Source organism: Tursiops truncatus, chromosome X, assembly GCF_011762595.2.
Source record: "Tursiops truncatus isolate mTurTru1 chromosome X, mTurTru1.mat.Y, whole genome shotgun sequence".
In the NCBI taxonomy this organism is placed as follows: domain Eukaryota; kingdom Metazoa; phylum Chordata; class Mammalia; order Artiodactyla; family Delphinidae; genus Tursiops; species Tursiops truncatus.
Genome location: NC_047055.1, coordinates 39,240,184 through 39,259,774, shown reverse-complemented (window position 1 = coordinate 39,259,774; position 19,591 = coordinate 39,240,184).

The following is a 19,591-nucleotide window of genomic DNA, read 5'->3' as shown; positions in this document are numbered from 1 at the left end:
TCATGTACCAAAATGTTCATTGCAGCTCTATTTACAATAGCCTGGAGATGGAAACAACCTAAGTGTCCATCATTGGATGAATGGATAAAGAAGATGTGGCACATATATACAATGGAATATTACTCAGCCATAAAAAGAAACGAAATTGAGCTATTTGTAATGAGGTGGATAGCCCTATAGTCTGTCATACAGAGTGAAGTAAGTCAGAAAGAGAGAGACAGATACCGTATGCTAACACAAACATATGGAATTTAAGGGAAAAAATGTCATGAAAAACCTAAGGGTGAAACAGGAATAAAGACACAGACTTACTAGAGAATGGACTTGAGGCTATGGGGAGGGGGAAGGGTAAACTGTGACAAAGCGAGAGAGAGGCATGGACATATATACACTACCAAACGTAAGGTAGATAGCTAGTGGGAAGCAACCGCATAGCACAGAGAGATCAGCTCGGTGCTTTGTGACTGCCTGGAGGGGTGGGATAGGGAGGGTGGGAGGGAGACACAAGAAGGAGGAGATATGGGGATGTATGTATATATATAACTGATTCATTTTGTTGTGAAGCTGAAGCTAACATACCATTGTAAAGCAATTATGCTCCAATAGATGTTAAAATGAAAAAAAAAAAGAAGATATACAGATTGCCAAGAAACACATGAAAGAATGCTCAACATCATCAATCATTAGAGAAATGCAAATCAAAACTACAATAAGATATCATCTCACACCATTCAGAATGGCCATCATCAAAAAATCTAGAAACAATAAATGCTGGAGAGGGTGTGGAGGAAAGGGAACACTCTTGCACTGCTGGTGGGAATGTGAATTGGTACAGCCACTCTGGAGAACAGTATGGAGGTTCCTTAAAAAACTACAAATAGAACTACCATATGACCCAGCAATCCCACTACTGGGTATATACTCTCAGAAAACCATAATTCAGAAAGGGTCATGTACCAAAATGTTCATTGCAGCTCTATTTACAATAGCCAGGAGATGGAAACAACCTAAGTGTCCATCATTGGATGAATGGATAAAGAGGATGTGTCACATATATATAATGGAATATTACTCAGCCACAGAAAGAAACGAAATTAAGTTATTTTTATTGAGGTGGATGGACCTAGAGTCTGTCATACAGAGTGAAGTAAGTCAGAAAGAGAAAGACAAATACCATATGCTAACACATATATATGGTCTATAAGAAAAAAAATGTCATGAAGAACGTAGTGGTAAGAGGGGAATAAAGACACAGACCTACTAGAGAATGGACTTGAGGATATGGGGAGGGGGAACGGTAAGCTGTGACAAAGTGAGAGAGTGGCATGGACATATATACTCTACCATACGTAAAATAGATAGCTAGTGGGAAGCAGCCGCATAGCACAGGGAGATCAGCTCGGTGCTTTGTGACCACCTGGAGGGGTGGGATAGGGAGGGTGGGAGGGAGGGAGATGCAAGAGGGAGGAGATATGGGAACATATGTATATGTATAACTGATTCACTTTGTTATAAAGCAGAAACTAACACACCATTGTGAAGCAATTATCCTCCAATAAAGATGTAAAAAAAAAAAGAAAGAAGAAAGATCCCTAATCAGTGATCTAAGCTACCACATTAAGAAATTAGCAGAAGAGCAAAATACACCCACAGCAAGGAGGAAGAGTGAAATGATAAAAATAAGAGTAGGAATCAATGAACTTGAAAGCAGAAAATCAATAAAGAAAATGAATGAAAACACAAGGTGATTCTTTTGTCAGGTCAAGAAAATTGATAGCACCCTCGCCTCATTGATCAAGGAAAGAAAAGAGCAAGAGAAAAGAAATAAATTACCAATTATCAGAAATTAAAGGTAGGATACCACTGCAGAGACTATAAACATTTAAAATATAATAAGGAAATATTATGAATAAGTTTTAATGCATAAATCCAACAACATAAATGATATAAACTAACTGCCTGAAATAAACTACCAGCAGTCACTCAAAAAGCAATCTGCAGGGGACTTCCCTGGCGTCCGGTGGTTAAGACTCCACGCTCCCAGTGCAGGGGGCACGGATTTGATCCCTGGTTGGGGAACTAAGATCCCACATGCCACATGGAGCGGCCAGAAAAAGAATCTACAGCGTCAATAGTTCTATATCTATTCAAGAAATTATATTCATAGTGAAAATCATTCCAACAGTGAAAACTTCAGAACCAAATGTCTTCATGGGGGAATTCCACAAAATATTTAATGTATAAATATTACCAATTCTACATGAATTTTTCTATAAAATAGAAAATAAAGGATCACTTCACACTCTTTTCATGAAAACAGAATTTTACCGAAGGCATAAAGAGATAAAAAGATTATAAAAAATGAAAACTACAGGCCAATAACTCATTAATATATTCAATAAATGCAAGCATCCTTAACAGGCCTATGTTCTTAGCTATAGACAATTTCTTAATGAATAATTTCTTTGATCAATATAACATGTTTTCTATATGTTTTTAAAAGCTATTTTCCTTGAATTCTCTTTTATGTTGTATTAATATTGTCCAATTTTTCAATCTTTAAATATATTCTTGACATAATTTTTATATCTCTTCATTGTTTTTCAGAAAGTCATTTTAGGTGCATAAATAAAATAGAAATACATTTTCCTAGTTAAATCTTACAATATGACTCTAATATTAGAGTCAACTCTCATCACCTGAATAACCTCTTCCTCCGCTTCTTTCAGATCAAATGTGTTTTATCAGTTTTGTATAACCATTCGAGATCTTTTTCCATAGATATGGATATATCTTCATGTCCAAAGAAAATAATACAGAGTATTGTTTTCCATCTGTGTGAGATTTTTACATTAATGGTATCATTTTGTCTCTTTAGTGTGTAATATTATTTTCTTTCTATATTAATTATTTAGATTCATCTCATTCTTTCGTTGGATGCATAATATTTCATTTTGGTCTAGCCTTCTATTAATTATTCTATCCCCTCTAATGGTACTTTGTTTCCCTTTGTTTTTGTTTTGTTTTATTATGAAGACAATGCAGTGAATAATCATGACAACAGTTCTTTCCTGAAGCACAACAGAGAAATATCAATAGATGCGGAAAGAATCGCACACCCAATTCACATACCTTTCACTTCCAGAAAAAAAGAAGTAACATTGGCTTTTAAACCCCAGAACCTATGCCTGAGTCATTTGCAGTTATACGGGCATTAAGAAATCTCCAGCCTTTGAGGTTATAGGGAAAAGAAGGAATGAAATATAATATTTAAAGAAAGTTGGCTTATTGAAATGTGGACTAATTGTGAGTTTTATGTAGAACACTATTAAGGGAGTGTTAAATTGAGATGATTCTCTGTGGTGTTAAAAAAAAATACTCCCTGCAAATAAAACTAGGAAGAGGAGACTAAGAAACAGAAAGGTTATACTGAAAGTAACAGAGCTAGTGAGTGGCAGAGCTAAAATTCAAGTCCACAAATGTCTTTCTGGATATCTCTCTGATTAGGAAGTACAGCTGTGAATGATCCCAATATGAGAGTTCCCAGGTAAAATACAGAACACTCAATTAATTTCAATTTCATATCAAGAAATTTTTTTAGTGTAAGCATGACCCATGAAATATTTGTTGTATATATGAAATTCAGGTTTAACTGGGCTTTCTGTTTTTTTATTTGCTAAATCTGGCAATCCTACCAATATTTATCCTCTATGTTTAACAATAAAGGCTGTGTATCTTGGTTTTATTTTCCATTCTCTCCTCACACACACAAAAAGCTTTTGAAAACCTTCATTTGGTTTATATATAGGTATATTTCTGGACTTGCCTGGGACATACTCTATGGGTCCTAGGAGGTTTGAGATGGGTTCTTTTTGCTTTTGAGTCCCCCAGCTGACCACAGAGGGGTCCCTTCTGTGCTTGTCAATAAGAAGTAGAGCTGCGGTAAGCTCAGTCTCTCTAACCTGAATATGCATATATTATAGAAACTGTGTATGTTCTTACCTATTCTGTTGATAAGTTCATGTGGTATTCATCAAATGTACCTAAGTTTTATTTTTTAAATTAATCTTAATATAGCATAAATGTAAAAAACTTACCTATGAATGTATTATCCATGGTAGTCTGTAGGTTTCATCACTGCCTAGGGACCAGCATAATCCCTAAAGTAGAAGCCTCATATTTATCTTCTGTCCTGTGTCCCTGAGCACTATGGAGCAGTGTATCTATCCTCATTCAAGTTGTTCTTCATGGTCCTTGGTAGGATGAGTGATTTTTTAACAAGTCCTGGACACTTTGACTATTGTGCTGGGAGATTCTTGATTTTAGGTAAATATTCTATTTCAACAGGTAGGCAGTCACCCTTTTTAGGTCTAGCTTGTAGATCCTGGCCAACTTTTGTGACCTTTAGTTCAAACAGCAATTTAATTTTCAGAGCCCCATTCAGTACTATTCTTGTTGACTTCATTCTGGCTCTACTAGTCTCTCTCTTGATCTCTGCTGGTGCCACCGATTTGCCCAAAGCCATTGGGTGGGAGTTGTTGAAACACTCGGTCTTGGTTGCTGATACTGTGGTCGACTGACCCACCACTGCTCCATGCATGGAGTGTGGAACAGGTCCCTGGCTGGGCCTTGATGACTCTGCCTCAGCTGTTGATTGGGCCACCACTTCTTCTATTGTTGGGCAGGGTGGGTCTCCCCACTAGGTCTTTTTTTTTTTAACATCTTTATTGGGGTATAATTGCTTTACAATGGTGTGTTAGTTTCTGCTTTATAACAAAGTGAATCAGTTATACATATACATATGTTCCGATATCTCTTCCCTCTTGCATCTTCCTCCCTCCCACCCTCCCTATCCCACCCCTCCAGGTGGTCACAAAGCACCGAGCTGATATCCCTGTGCTATGCGGCTGCGTCCCACTAGATATCTACCTTACGTTTGGTAGTGTATATATGTACATGCCTCTCTCACGCTTTGTCACAGCTCACCCTTCCGCCACCCCGTATCCTCCACTCCGTTCTCCAGTAGGTCTGGGTCTTTATTCCTGTCTTACCCCTAGGTTCTTCATGATATTTTTTTTCTTAAATTCCATATATATGTGTTAGCATATGGTATTTGTCTTTCTCTTTCTGACTTACTTCACTCTGTATGACAAACTCTAGGTCTATCCACCTCATTACAAATAGCTCAATTTCGTTTCTTTTTATGGTTGAGTAATATTCCATTGTATATATGTGCCACTTCCTCTTTATCCATTCATCCGATGATGGACACTTAGGTTGTTTCCATCTCCAGGCTATTGTAAATAGAGCTGCAATGAACATTTTGGTACATGACAATTTTTGAATTATGGTATTCTCAGGGTATATGCCCAGTAGTGGGACTGCTGGGTCATATGGTAGTTCTATTTGTAGCTTTTTAAGGAACCTCCATACTGTTCTCCATGTGGCTGTACCAAATCACATTCCTACCAGCAGTGCAAGAGTGTTCCCTTTTCTCCACACCCTCTCCAGCATTTATTGTTTCTAGATTTTTTGATGATGGCCATTCTGACTGGTGTGAGATGATATCTCATTGTAGTTTTGATTTGCATTTCTCTAATGACTAGTGATGTTGAGCATTGTTTCATGTGTTTGTTGGCAGTCTGTATATCTCCTTTGGAGAAAGGTCTATTTAGGTCTTCTGCCCATTTTTGGATTGGGTTGTTTGTTTTTTTGTTATTGAGCTGCATGAGCTGCTTGTAAATTTTGGAAATTAATCAGTTGCTTCATTTGCAAATATTTTCTCCCATTCTGAGGGCTGTCTTTTGGTGTTGTTTATGGTTTCCTTTGCTGTGCAAAAGAGTTGAAGTTTCATTAGGTCCCATTTGTTTATTTTTGGTTTTATTTCCATTTCTCTAGGAGGTGGGTCAAATAGGATCTTACTGTGATTTATGTCATACAGTGTTCTGCCTATGTTTTCCTCTAAGAGTTTGATAGTTTCTGGCCTTACATTTAGGTCTTTAAGCCATTTTGATCTTATTTTTGTGTATGGTGTTAGGGAGAGATCTAATCTCATACTTTTACATGTACCTGGCCAGTTTTTCCAGCACCACTTATTAAAGAGGATGTCCTTTCTCCACTGTACATTCCTGCCTCCTTTATCAAAGATAAGGTGACCATATGTGTGTGGGTTTATTTATGGGCTTTCTATACTCTTCCATTGATCTATGTTTCTGTTTTTGTGCCAGTGCCATACTGTCTTGATTACTGTAGCTTTGTAGTATACTCTGAAGTCAGGGAGCCTGATTCCCCCAGCTCCGTTTTTCGTTCTCAAGATGGCTTTGGCTATTCGGGGTCTTTTGTGTTTCCATACAAATTGTGAAAGTTTTTGTTCTAGTTCTGTGAAAAATGCCAGTGGTAGTTTGATAGGGATTGCATTGAATCTGTAGATTGCTTTGGGTAGTAGAGTCATTTTCACAATGGTGATTCTTCTAATCCAAGAACATGGTATATCTCTCCATCTATTTGTATCATCTTTAATTTCTTTCATCAGTGTCTTATAATTTTTTGCATACAGGTCTTCTGTCTCCTTAAGTGGGTTTACGCCTAGATATTTTATTCTTTTTGTTGCAATGGTAAATGGGAGTGTTTTCTTGATTTCACTTTCAGATTTTTCATCATTAGTGTATAGGAATGCCAGAGATTTCTCTGCATTAATTTTATATCCTGCAACTTTACCAAATTCATTGATTAGCTCTAGTAGTTTTCTGGTAGCATCTTTAGGATTTCTCTATGTATAGAATCATGTAATCTGCAAACAGTGACAGCTTTACTTCTTTTTTCTGATTTGGATTCCATTTATTTCCTTTTCTTCTCTGATTACTGTGGCTAAAACTTCCAAAACTATATTCAATAAGAGTGGTCAGAGTAGGCAACCTTGTCTTGTTCCTGATCTTAGTGGAAATGCTTTCAGCTTTTCACCATTGACGATGATGTTGGCTGTGGGTTTGTCATTCATGACCTTTATTATGTTGAGGAAAGTTCCCTCTATGCCTACTTTCTGGAGGGTTTTTATCATAAATAGGTGTTGAATTTTGTCAAAAGCTTTCTCTGCATCTATTGAGATGATCATATGGTTTTTCTCCTTCAATTTGTTAATATGGTTTATCACATTGATTGATTTGTGTATATTGAAGAATCCTTGCATTCCTGGAACACACCCCACTTGATCATGGTGTATGATCCTTTTAATGTGCTGTTGGATTCTGTTTGCTAGTATTTTGTTGAGGATTTTTGCATCTATGTTCATCAGTGATATTGACCTGTAGTTTTCTTTCTTTGTGACTTCCTTGTCTGATTTTGGTATCAAGGTGATGGTGGCCTCGTAGAATGAATTTGGGAGTGTTCCTCCCTCTGCTATATTTTGGAAGAATTTGAGAAGGATAGGTGTTAGCTTTTCTCTAAATGTTTGAGAGAATTCGCCTGTGAAGCCGTCTAGTCCTGGGCTTTTATTTGTTGGAAGATTTTTAATCACAGTTTCAATTTCAGTGCTTGTGATTGGTCTGTTCATATTTTCTATTTCTTCCTGATTCAGTCTTGGCAGGTTCTGCATTTCTAAGAACTTGTCCATTTCTTCCAGGTTGTCCATTTTATTGGCATAGAGTTGCTTGTAGTAATCTCTCATGATCTTTTGTATTTCTGCAGTGTCATTTGTTACTTCTCCTTTTTCATTTCTAATTCTATTGATTTGAGTCTTTTTCCCTTTTTTTTCTTGATGAGTCTGGCCAATGGTTTATCATTTTGTTTATCTTCTCAAAGAACCCGCTTTTAGTTTTATTGATCTTTGCTATTGTTTCCTTCATTTCTTTTTCATTTATTTCTGATCTGATTTTTATGATTTCTTTCCTTCTGCTAACTTTTGGGGTTTTTTGTTCTTCTTTCTCTAATTGCTTGAGGTGCAAGGTTAGGTTGTTTCTTCAAGATGTTTCCTGTTTCTTAAGGTGGGCTTGTATTGCTATAAACTTCCCTCTTAGAACTGCTCTTGCTGCATCCCATAGGTTTTTGGTCGTCGTGTCTCCATTGTCATTTGTTTCTAGGTATTTTCTGATTTCCTATTTGATTTCTTCAGTGATCACTTCGTTATTTAGTACTGTATTGTTTAGCCTCCATGTGTTTGTATTTTTTTACTGATTTTTCCTGTAATTGATATCTAGTCTTATGGCGTTTTGGTCGGAAAAGATACTTGATACAATTTCAATTTTCTTAAATTTGCCAAGACTTGATTTGTGAACCAAGATATGATCTATCCTGGAGAATGTTCCATGAGAACTTGAGAAAAATGTGTATTCTGTTGTTTTTGGATGTAGTGTCCTATAAATATCAATTAAGTCCATCATGTTTAATGTATCATTTAAAGCTTGTGTTTCCTTATTTATTTTCATTTTGAGTGATCTGTCCATTGGTGAAAGTGGGGTGCTACAGTCCCCTACTATGAGTGTGTTACTGTCAATTAACCTTTTATGTCTGTTAGTATTTGCCTTATGTATTGAGGTGCTCCTATGTTGGGTGCATAAATATTTACAACTGTCATATCTTTTTCTTGGATTGATCCCTTGATCATTATGTAGTGTCCTTCTTTGTCTCTTCTAATAGTCATTACTTTAAAGTCTATTTTGTCTGATATGAGAATTGTTACTCCAGCTTTCTTTTGGTTTCCATTTTCATGGAATATCTTTTTCCATCCCCTTACTTTCAGTCTGTATGTATCTCTAGGTCTGAAGTTGGTCTCTTGTAGACAGCATATATATGGGTCTTGTCTTTGCATCCATTCAGCCAGTCTGTGTCTTTTGGTGGGAGCATTTAGTCCATTTATATTTAAGGTAATTATCGATATGTATGTTCCTATTCCCATTTTCTAAATTGTTTTGAGTTCATTATTGTAGGTCTTTTCCTTCTCTTGTGTTTCTTGCCTAGAGAAGTTCCTTTAGCATTTGTTGTAAAGCTGGTTTGGTGGTGCTGAGCTCTCTCAGCTTCTGCTTGTCTGTAAAGGTTTTAATTTCTCCATCAAATCTGAATGAGATCCTTGCTGGGTAGAGTAATCTTGGTTGCAGGTGCTTCTCCTTCATCACTTTCAGTATGTCCTGCCACTCCCTTCTGTCTTGCAGAGTTTCTGCTGAGAGATCAGCTGTTAACCTTATGAAGATTCCCTTGTGTGTTATTTGTTGTTTTTCCCTTGCTGCTTTTAATATGTTTTCTTTGTATTTAATTTTTGACAGTTTGATTAATATGTGTCTTGGCGTATTTCTCCTTGGATTTATCCTGTATGGAACTCTCTGTGCTTCCTGGACTTGATTAACTATTTCCTTTCCCATATTAGGGAAGTATTCAACTATAACCTCTTCAAATATTTTCTCAGTCCCTTTCTTTTTCTCTTCTTCTTCTGGAACCCCTATAATTCGAATGTTGGTGTGTTTACTGTTGTCCCAGAGGTCGCTGAGACTGTCCTCAGTTCTTTTCATTCTTTTCTCTTTATTCTGCTCTGCAGTAGTTATTTCCACTATTTTATCTTCCAGGTCACTTATCCCTTCTTCTGCCTCAGTTATTCTGCTATTCTTCCCTTCTAGAGTATTTTTAATTTCATTTATTGTGTTGTTCATCGTTGCTTGTTTCATCTTTAGTTCTTCTAGGTCCTTGTTAAATGTTTCTTGCATTTTGTCTTTTCTATTTCCAAGATTCTGGATCATCTTTACTATCATCATTCTGAATTCTTGTTCAGGTAGACTGCCTATTTCCTCTTCATTTGTTAGGTCTGCTGGGTTTTTATCTTGCTCCTTCATCTGCTGTGTGTTTTTCTGTCTTCTCATTTTGCTTATCCTACTGTTTTTGGGGTCTTCTTTTTGCAGACTGCATGTTCGTAGGTCCCGTTGTTTTTGATGTCTGTCCCCAGTGGCTAAGGTTAGTTCAGTGGGTTGTGTAGGCTTCCTGGTGGAGGGGACTAGTGCCTGTGTTCTGGTGGATGAGCCTGGATCTTGTCTTTCTGTTGGGCAGGTCCACGTCTGGTGGTGTGTTTTGGGGTGTCTGTGGACTTATTATGATTTTAGGCAGCCTGTCTGTTAATGGGTGGGGTTGTGTTCCTGTCTTGCTACTTGTTTGGCATAGGGTGTCCAGCACTGTAGCTTGCTTGTCATTGAGTGAAGCTGGATGCTGGTGTTGAGATGGAGATCCCTGGGAGATTTTCACCTTATGATATTATGTGGAGCTGGGAGGTCTCTTGTGGACCAGTGTCCTGAAGTTGGCTCTCCCACCTCAGAGGCACAGCACTGAGTCCTGGCTGCAGTACCAAGAGTCTTGCATCCACACGGCTCAGAATAAAAGGGAGAAAAAGTAGAGAGGAAGAATTAGTAGAAGTAGGAAGAAAGAAAGAAAGAAAGAAAGGATGGAAGGAAGGTCAAAAGAAAGAAAGAAAGAAGAAATGAAGGAAAGAAGGAAAGAAAGAAAGAAGGGAGGGAGGGAGGGAGGGAAGGAGGGAAAAAAGAAAGAAAGAAAGAAGATAAAGTAAAATAAAATAAAGTAAAATATAATAAAATTATTAAATTAAAAATAATTATTAAGAAAAAATTTTTTTTAAAAAAACAGATGGTGGAAGCAAAGCTATACAGACAAAATCTCACACAGAAGCATACACATACACAGTCACAAAAAGAGGAAAAGGGGAAAAAATCATAAATCTTGCTCCCAAAGTCCACCTCCTCAATTTGGGATGATTCGTTGTATAATGGAGTGAAGGAGGAAAGAAAGAGAGAAAGAAAGAAAGAAAGAAAAAGAAAGAAAGAAAGAAAGAAAGAAGGAAAGAAAGAAAGAAAGAAAGAAGATAAAGTAAAATAAAGTTATTAAAATTAATTATTAAGAAAAAAATTTTTTAAAAAACGGACGGATAGAACTCTAGGACAAATGGTGGAAGCAAAGCTATACAGACAAAGTCTCACACACAAGCATACACATACACTCTCACTAAAAGGGGAAAAGGAGAAAAATCATAAATCTTGCTCTCAAAGTCCCCCTCCTCAATTTGGGATGATTCATTGTCTATTCATGTATTCCACAGATGCAGGGTACATCAAGTTGATTGTGGAGCTTTAATTCGATGCTTCTGAGGCTGCTGGGAGAGATTTCCCTTTCTCTTCTTTGTTCTCACAGCTCCCAGGGGCTCAGCTTTGGATTTGGCCCCGCCTCTGCGTGTAGGTCGCTGGAGGGCGTCTGCTTTTTGCTCAGACAGGACTGGGTTAAAGGAGCCGCTGATTCGGGGGCTCTGGCTCACTCAGGCCGGGGAGGGGGGGGGGGAGGGAGGGGCGAGGACGGAGGGGTTAGCCTGCGGCGGCAGAGGCCGGCATGATGTTGCACCAGCCTGAGGCCAGCCGTGCGTTGTCCCAGGAAAGTTGTCCCTGGATCCCGGGAACCTGGCAGTGGCGGGCTGCACAGGCTCCCTGGAAGAGTGGTGTGGATAGTGACCTGTGCTCGCACACAGGCCCCTTGGTGGCGGCAGCAGCAGCCTTAGCGTCTCCCACCCATCTCTGGGGTCCGCGCTTTTAGCTGCAGCTCACGCCCGTCTCTGGAGCTCCTTTAAGCCACGCTCTTAATCCCCTCTCCTCGCGCACCAGGAAACAAAGAGGGAAGAAATAGTCTCTTGCCTCTTCGGCAGGTCCAGACCTTTTCCCAGACTCCCTCCCGGCTAGCCATGGTGTACTAACCCCTTCAGGCTGTGTTCATGCAGCCAACCCCAGTCCTCTCCCTGCGCTCCGACCAAAGCCCGAGCCTCAGCCCCCAGCCCCGCCTGCCCCGTCGGGTGAGCAGACAAGCCTCTCGGGCTGGTGAGTGCCGGTCGGCACCGATCCTCTGTGTGGGAATCTCCCCGCTTTGCCCTCCGCACTCCTGTTGCTGTGCTCTCCTCCGCGGCTTCGACGTTCCCCCCTCCGCCTCCCGCAGTCTCCGCCCGCAAAGGGGCTTCCTAGTGTGTGGAAACCTTTCCTCCTTCACAGCTCCCTCCCACTGGTGCAGGTCACGTCCCCATTCTTTTGTCTCTGTTTTTTCTTTTTTTCTTTAACCCTACCCAGGTACGTGGGGAGTTTCTTGCCTTTTCGGAGGTCTGAGGTCTTCTGCCCTCATTCAGTAGGTGTTCTGTAGGAGTTGTTCCACATGTAGATGTATTTCTGGTGTATCTGTGGGGAGGAAGGTGATCTCCGTGTCTTACTCTTCCGCCATCTTCAGAACACCCCCACACACACACACTAGGTCTTTAAATGTTTGCCTTTTTTCAATTCCTTTGGATAGAAAGATTTTGTTTTCTTATGTTTTTCTTTTATGCCTATGGGAACTTCCAGGTTGGGGGTTTCTTTGGAGCCCAATCACGAATATATAAGAGATACAAAGAAAACCCAAGAGACACACAGTGTTGTCTCTCCTCAAGTTTTGAGTTCTGTGTTCTGCCAGCTTCTTTCTTCCATCTTCAGAGTCCTTTTATGATTGTCTGTTGAATTATTCCCATGGTATTTAGACAAGAGGGAAAAGGAAAGTTAGTCAATGCCATTTTGTTTTGGAACTAGAAGTCAGTTTATCTTTTCTGGAGTCATTTTCTTTATCCTACCATTTTCATAAACATTTCTTCTAAAATTTACCAGTGTCCTTAGCCCAGGCAGCTCCTCAATGGCTGGCTTTTCTAGTACTATATCTGGAAGGTTAGTAGTTACTAAATTTTCTCCTTCCCATATTGTCCCAAAAGTACCAAAAATTCTTGGACATGGCCTCAATACATTCCTGGGGATGGCTGTAATCAAGTATCTCCATTATCAACAAGGATCTTGATGGAGGGAAAATCTCATTCTCACATACCACTCAGGTTCTGCTTCCTCATTGGGGTCATCTCGATGTCCAAATTCTAACATTTTCTGTTCTACCTCATTCATTCATTTGGTCATTCATTTAGCTTTAGCATCATGAGTGGTAAGTGAACCACTGAGCTGTGGTACAATACTATCGTTTTGATGATAAATTTAAGGTACAATAGAAAGAACATGATAATCTTGTGAACCAGGTCATCTGGAGCTATTGAATGTTTACCCTGGGTTTGGATCTGTATAGATTTTGAAATCCCTTTCAGCACAAGCATCTGTTATTTCAGGTTCTAAGGTGGTCCTGAACAGACATTGAACCCAGTTTTTGTGTGTCTGACAGGAAATCCAGAATGATAAACTATCCTTTTCTTCCACTTTAACTCATTGTTTCAAAATCCTTTTATTTTGTGCCAATGGTAAATTTTGGGAGAATTGCTGAAATAATCTCTCCTAATATTTTATTCATTTACTGCATTGATTCTGAGGATGAATTTGTACTTCAGTTTCCTTGGAAAGCTAATGTAAAACTGATTGTTGTGCTGATATTCTGGTTTCCATGACAATTGGAATATGCTATCTAATGGTCAGAGGTAGAAACAGTTAGCAAGGATATTCACGGGGAGAAAGAATGGCATAAATGCATCTATAACAGGCCTACTGGGGAGTCTACCATCACTATGACTATGTGTCTTTTTATGTGTGTGTGTTTGAGGGAATGACTTATTTTATTGGAGAAACTGGGCTTCATCCCCCCTGTAATTTGGGAGAAACTGTCAGGTAGGCCCTCATGAGGAGAGTGGTAAATAACTGAGTCACCAGTTATTTATTCAATTTCCTTGTCTCTGTGCTCTAAAATAGTCTGACACCTGTGAGAGGAGAACCTATTGAGCCTTTGATTCTTTCAAATGGATTCTCTCGGTGGACATAGAATAAAAGGTGGATGATCCAAAAGAGGACTAAATTAATTTTATGATTTTAAAAATGTATATAATATTTTTCGATTTTAACATTATGTATTAAAAATTCTCCTGACAACATGGGTATCACTTATCAGGAAAAAAATGAATTTTAGTAATAATCTAAATTCTCCTTAAACTGTCCTATATATTCAATACCAAAATAATTATCAAAAGTTCCTTTTAATTACTCAAGGCAATTATAAAATTTATCTAGTGTCAGTAAGGTGCCAGAATAGCTAAAATATTTTTATTATATAGGACCGTTACCAACTGCTCTTTTAGTGTAATAAAGAAATTTCCTTACTCATTATTTTTAGGAAATACTGCATTCAAGTGCCTATAAATTTCCACAGGCTGCATAGGACAAGAAGCTCTAAGGTAATAGCTTGGAATTTTGGTGATGTGGGTTTGGGAGAAAAGTGGAAAAAAATGAATTTCAGTCTATGGGTGTTGGTATTCATGGGAGTCATTTTAAGAAATGTGCACTTACTGAAAGAGAACTCCATCCTAGGATTTCTTTTCCTTGAGGTATATGTTAATCAATCATCTGGATAAGTGGTAATCAGAATATTGCTTCCAAAATACTATTTCTATAGAGCATGACTATCAATTAGTTAACTGAAAACTCCTTTTGTTGCTCTGGTGGTGGTGGTGGTGGTGGTACGCGGGCCTCTCACTGCTGTGGCCTCTCCCGTTGCGGAGCACAGGCTCTGGACGCGCAGACTCAGCAGCCATGGCTCATGGGCCCAGCCGCTCCGTGGCATGTGGGATCTTCCCGGACCGGGGCACGAACCCGTGTCCCCTGCATCGGCAGGCGGACTCTCAACCACTGCGCCACCAGGGAAGCCCAAAACTCCTTTTTGATTAGTGATTTTATTTCAATCTAAGAGCAATTGCAGAAGATGAATCATTTTTGTTAAAAGCATAGGAATTAAAAACTCCTAATTTTTACATTTTATTACTTTCAATTTTTTAATTTTATCATGGTGAGAACATTTAACATGAGACCTGCCCTTTCAATGAAATTTAAAGTGTACAATACATTATTGTTGACTGTAGGTACAATGTTATATAGCAGATCTCTAGAGCTTATTCATCTTACTTAACTGAAATTTTGTGTCTGTTGACTAGTAACTTGCCATTTACCCCTCCTCCCACATCCTGGAAACCCATTATTTCACTCTTTGATTCTATGAATTTGACCATTTTAGATATATCATGTGAATGGAAGCATGCAGTATTTATCTTTCTGTGACTGGCTTTTTCCACTTAGCATAATGTCATCAAGGTTCATTCACGTTGTCACATATGGTTGAATTTCCTTCTTTTTAAATGCAGAATAATATTCCATTGTACACATACCACACTTTCTCTACTCATCCATCTGTTGATGGACACTTAGGTTGTTTCCACATCTTGTCTATTGTGAATAGTGATGCAATGAACATGGGAGTGTTAATACCTCTTCAAGATCTTGATTCAGTTCTTTTGGATAAATACTCAGATGGAATCATATGGTATGTCTACACTTAGTTTTTTGAGGAACATCATACTGCTTTTCATGGTGGCTGCACCATTTTGCGTACCCAACAACAACGTGCAAGGGTTCCACTTTCTCCATATTGTGGCCAACATTTGTTATCTTTTATTTTTTAAATAATGGCCTACCTGGCAGGTGTGAAGTGATATCTCATTGTCGTTTCAACTTGTATTTCACAGATGATTAGTAACATTGAGCTTCTTTTCATATCCCTCTGTCATGTATGTCTTCTTTGGAGAAATGTCTATTCAATTCCTTAGCCCATTTTTAAAGTGAGTTATTACCTTTTTTGCTATTAAATTATAGGGGTTCCTTTTATAATTTGGAGATTAACCTCTTGTCAGATATATGGCTTGCAAATATTTTGTCCCATTCCACAGGTTGCCTTTCCCCTCTGTTGATGGTTTCCTTTGTGGTGCAGAAGATTTTTAATTTGATGTAGTTTCACTTTTTAACTTTGGTTTTGTTGCCTGTGATTTTGGTGTCAAATCCATGAAATAATTTCCAAGATCAATGTTGTGAAGCTCTTCCTTTATGTTTTCTTCTAGGATTTTTAGAGTTTCAAGTCTTATATTTCAGTCCTTAATCCATTTTGAGTTGATTTTTTTGTGTATGATGCAAGATGAGTCCAATTTTATTCCTTTGCATGTGAATACACAGTTTTCCCATCACCATTTGTTCAACAGACTATCTTTTCTGCATTGTGTATTCTTGGTAAGCTTGTCAGTTTATTTTTCTTTACAGTTTATTTTAAGCTGACAACAGCTTAACTTCAATCACATACAAAAACTCTACATTTTAACTGCTCCCCACACATGCTTCATGTTACTGTTGTCATGGTTTACATGTATTTATATTGTGTATCTTTTAACTTATTTTTGAATTATAGTTATTTTTAATGCTTATTTTAATACTTTTGTCCTCTACCTTTAATATTAGAATTAAAAGTGTTTCTTTCCTAACACCATTACAGTAATACAGGATTCTCTATTTGTCTATATATTTGCCTTTCCCAAAGAGTTTCATACTTTCCTATGCTATTGTGTTCCTGTTTAGGGTCCTTTTGCTTCAACTTGAGCAAGTCTCTTTAGCATTTCTTGTGAAGCAGGCAAGTAGTAATGGACTCCCACAGCTTTTCTTTTTATTTATTTTTTGGGTAGGGGGAGTCTCTTTTTCCCCTTAATTTTTAAAGAACAGTGTTGCCAGATGTAATATTCTTGGTTGGCATATTTTTTTAAGCAGTCTGAATATATCATCCCACCCCCTTATGGCTTGCAAGTTTTCTACTCAAAAATCCACTCATAGTCTTACGGGATTTCCCTTGTATGTGAAAAGTCACTTGTCTTGGCAATTTGATTATAATGTGTCTCACTGTGGATTTCTTTGGTTACATATTATTGGGGATCCATTAGGTTTCTTGGATATGTATGTCCATTTCTTTCTCTAAATTTGGGACGTTTTCAGCCATTATTTATTTGAATAAGTTTTATTGTCCTATCTCTCTCTTCTCCATCTGGGACTCCCACAATGCATAATCTGTGTGATAGTATCCCTAATCTGTGTGATAAGCTTTCCCACTCTTTTTACTTTATTATTTTTTTACTCCTCTGACTAAATTATTTCCAATTGATTATCTTTGTATTCACTGACCCTTTTTTCTGCTTGATCTAGCCTCATGTGACTCCTTTAGTGGATTTTTCACTTCAGTTATTGTGTTCTTCAGTTCCATGAATTCAGTTTGGTACTTTTTAATATTGTTTATCTCTTTATTGAAATTCTCACTTTGTTCGTGCCTCATTCTCTTGATAGTGGTGAGCAACATTATGACACTTAATTTGAATTCTCTGTCAGTCTCTGTAAATCATGTATCTTGATTTCTTTAAGGTTAGATTTTGGAGATTCATTGTACACCATTAGTTTGTACACCATTAGTTTGGAGATTCATTGTACACCATTAGTTTGAATCTTTGCCTGATTCTTCAATTTTTTTGACTCTCTGTGTTGATGTCTGTACATTAGACAAAGTAGTCACCTCTCCCAGTCAGTCTTCATGGACTGGCCTCACACAGGAGAAGACCCCCAGCCATCACCCTGGCTGAAGATTTAAGGGCTTTCCAACAACTGTTTCCCTCCCTAAGGAGAGGCAAGCTGCTGTGTTTTTGTCTGCTCACTTGGTCCTAAGCTGGGAGAATCTATGGCCTCTACAAGTGCAAACTGCTGTTCTCCCCCAGGTGGCTAGACTGTGCTAGACCCATCAGAACTCCAAGACTGGAAAGTCAGATGCCATTTCTTTGGGCATCCCTGGAATAGATGGAGTGTTAGATGCATGGATCTACTTCTACCCTCACAGGGGAAGGCTGAGAGCTGGGACTTTTCATTCACTCACTCTATGCCTAGCAGAAGGGAAGGAGCTTTGGTATCTAACAGTCCAAACCATCATCTCCATTCTCCCCCAGGTGGCTAGATTGTATCAAACCTATCAGAGCTCCAATACTGGAAAGACAAAAGCCAGTTCTCTGGGGAGCCCCTCAGAAAAAGTTGGGGTGCCAAGCCAATCTCTTCCCTCCCCTGGGAGAAGCTGAGAGTTAAGTGGTTTCTTCCTGATCATATAGCCCTGCGCCAGAGGCATAGACTGAGAAGGTGTCCTGAATCTGCCTGCTGGCTTCAATGAGTCTGGTTTCATGTTCACCCAGGGTGCAGAAGCATTCCATTTACATTCTGGATTTATCACAAAGGGAATTCGTCCATGAATTGTTATTGAATTGTTGTGTTTGTGAGGGGAAGGAGGGTCCAAGACTTTGTACACCACCACCTTGCTGATGAAACTCTTGGATATTTTATTTCTTGATGATCATTAAAAAACTATGAACTGATGGGTCATGGATTGGGCAAGATTAATATTTGTTATTTATATTAATTTGATTTTGTATTTAAACATTACACCCGGTTCTAGAAGATCTGGATCAGAATAAATATTTGGATAAATGTAAACCCGAAAGTTTCTGAGATTTTAGGGGATACTTTAACAGGCTAGGTATTTTCCAGTGTGTGTACCAATGGTCAAAGAGAGCACAGGGAGAAACAAGAAAGAAAAAAAGGAAGGAAGGAAGCAAAGGGAAGGGAAAGAAGGAAGGAAGAAAGGGAAGGAAGAAAGAGTGAGAGAATGAGATTTCTATGGGTACAGAAAATGAAATGAAATTACTGGAAGTTTATATATAAACTTGGTAGTAGAGGATATATTGAAAAAGGGCCACTGGGTGCTGTGCCAGTTCATTTAGACATTTTTTTATGAAAGAGATTTTCCTATTATTTGTTTATATTAAGCATGCATCATTTTTTATCAGGAAAAACACTGATATTTTTATTTTGAGGGTATGTAGGAAATACACCATCAACATAATTCACACTTTCTAAGTGACATACAAATTATAAACAATAAAGTATGATGAAATCTGGTGTAGAACCAAAAATATAGACTTTCCATTTTAGAAATTAAAAAAGACAAAAAGAAAAAAATAAATTAAAAGAGACAAAAAAGACTCAAATATTGACAATAATATTTTTACCACTTTTTTAACATTTTCAATAAGCATTTCTACAGTGATGAATACTGGCGAGCGATACCTGTCTACTTTGGTGGTTGATTAACCTGAGTTCTAGGCACTCTACACCCCACCTGTGTGACCTTGGGAAATAGAAGCCCCCACCCCCAGGCCCCTGGTGTCTGTTTCCTCAAACTTTGGATAATCCAATTTTGCCATTATTTTTTTGTTGTTGTTTTACCAATCTTAAGAGGCAAAAATATGGGATGCTTTTGCATTTGAAATTCTTTATTAACAAAGAAGGTAACTTTTATTATTCACTGGCCATTGTTTCCTTACTATGGAATCGAGGGTGTACAATAAATCTCTTTTTTCTTCCTCATGCAGCTTGTTGAAAAATTTAGATTAATATCTAAATATTTATCTATTGGCAATTTAAGTGCTGAAAATTGTAGTCCAGCATTTTGACACTGAAATCTTATGCTCCTATGAACTGTGAGTACCTCCATACTGCCAGAAATAACCTTGGACTTTTTAAAAACACTTTTATTCATCCTTGATATTCCAGATGAAACACAGTGCACATTTGTGACTCTAATCAATCCTTGCATTGAAGAGATGTTGATAGTTTGTCTATTTGTCAGAAAAGGAGACTGGGACACAGAGCAGCTTAGGAAAATGCCT